Below are 2,133 nucleotides of genomic sequence, written 5' to 3' on the forward strand. Positions count from 1 at the left end.
TTCATTTGTCTGGCACACTATGGTATTTTCAGTATTCTTTGCCAACACCATAGTTCAAAGATAGCAATTCTATACTCTTCCTTATTTATTGTCCAGCTTTTGCATGCATATGAGGTGACTGAAAATACCATGGCTTGGGTCAGGTGCACCTCAATCCCCAAGGTGACATCTTTGCTTTTTAATACTCTAAAGAGGTCTTTTGCAGCAGATTTGTTAAATGTGATACATCGTTTGATTTCTTGACTGTTACTTCAAGGGAGGTTGATTGTGAAACCAAGTAAAATGAAATCATTGACAATCTCAATCTATTCTCCATGTATCATGGTGCTGCTTTTTGGTCCAGATGTGAGGATTTTTATTTTATGTTGAGATGTTATCCACAGTGAGTGCTGTAGGATTTGATCTCCATCAGTAAGTATTTCAAGTCATCTTTACTTTCAGAAAGCAAGGTTGTGGCATGTGCACATCACAAGTTGTTGATAAGTCTTTCTCCATTTCTGATGCCATGTTCTTCTTCATATATACCAGCTTCTCAGATTATTTGCTCAGCATACAAACTGAGTAAGTATGGTGAAAGGATATAACCCTGATATACACCTTTCCTGATTTTAAACCATGCAGTATCCACTTTTTTTGGTTCAAATGATTGACTCTTGGTCTATGTACAGGGTCCACATGAACACAATTAAGTGTTTCTGGAATTCCTATCCTTTGCAATGTTATCCACAATTTGTTATGATATACACAGTTGAATGCCTTTTTATAGTCAGTGAAACACAGGTAAACATATTTCTGGTATTCTCTGCTTTTAACCAAGATCCACCTGACATCAGCAATGATATCTTTTGTTCCAAGTACTCTTCTGAATCCAGTTGAATTTCTGGCAGTTCCTTGTTGATGTACCGCTACAGCCATTTTTGAATTATCTTCAGCAAAATTTTACTTCTGTGATATTAATGATATTGTTGGATAATTTCTTTACTTCTTTGGATCACCTGTCTTTGAAAGAGGCACAAGTATGGATCTATTCCAATCAGTTGTTCAGTTGTCCAATCAATTCCAAATTTCTTGGCATAATCCAATGTGTGCTTCAAGCATTGCATCTGATTGTTGAAACATCTCAATGGGTATCCATCAATTCTTGGAACCTTGCTTTTTGCCAGTGCTTTCATTGCACTTTGGATTTTTTTCCTCCAATACCATTGGTTCTCAGTTATATGCTTCCTTACATAGAGGTGGAGAGGTTATAATTACCAGGTGTAAAGGTGGCATGGCAATTGTCAGGTTATTTTTGTACTACTAGCACTTGGTACAATGTCTAGCGTGTATGAATTGCTTTGTAATAGTTTGCAGAATAAAGAGGCAGGCATTCATTCATTTTCTTTGGGAATCTAGAAATTTTCCAAGGCCTGGGTTATAGAAAGATGCTTCAACAAGCAGTCTGTTCCCAGGGCATTCACCAGCCCAGATCTAATTTGATGCTAACTTTTAGAGGGGGGCCTCCTGCACCACTAGGGTAGTGGTAATTCATTCTTCAAAACTTTGCGAGGTTTCTCCCACTTTCAAAACTTTTCTTCCCCAGACTGAGTTTCAAAGTGCTTCTCAAACTATCATTTCATTGCCTTTCTACAGCTGTGGAGGATGACAGGCCTGGGTCCTGCATCTCAGCTCTGGTACTTACTCACTAGTGATCCATCATTTTACTCCCTTGAGCATGTTCCCTTAGGAGCTCTGGTGGCACTGTGTTAAAGTACTGGGCTGCTAACCCAAAGGTTGATGGTTCACACCAGCCATTCTATGGGATAAAGATGAGGCACTCTGTTTCTGTGAGTTTATAGCCTTGGAAACCCTTTGGAGCAGTTCTACCCTGTCCTATATGGTTGCTATGAGTCAGAATCAACTTCATGGCAGTGGGTTTTGGTTTTCAGAATGTTTCCTTGACTATAAAATTGGAAAACCAATTCTTACAGAGTTGGGATAAGGAAGGACTTCATGAGGAGGTAGCATGCACTTTGGGTGGCCTTGCCCATGTTCATGGCTGTATTCCCAGTATGCCCTGCACAAGGTAAGTAATCAATACATTTGTTGAGTGAACAGATGGTTTATGGAAAGAACACATTGTTTGGTAGATAG

This window comes from Orycteropus afer, unplaced genomic scaffold (assembly GCF_000298275.1).
Source record: "Orycteropus afer afer isolate SDZICR_OR568_19922 unplaced genomic scaffold, OryAfe1.0 scaffold00041, whole genome shotgun sequence".
Classification (NCBI taxonomy): domain Eukaryota; kingdom Metazoa; phylum Chordata; class Mammalia; order Tubulidentata; family Orycteropodidae; genus Orycteropus; species Orycteropus afer.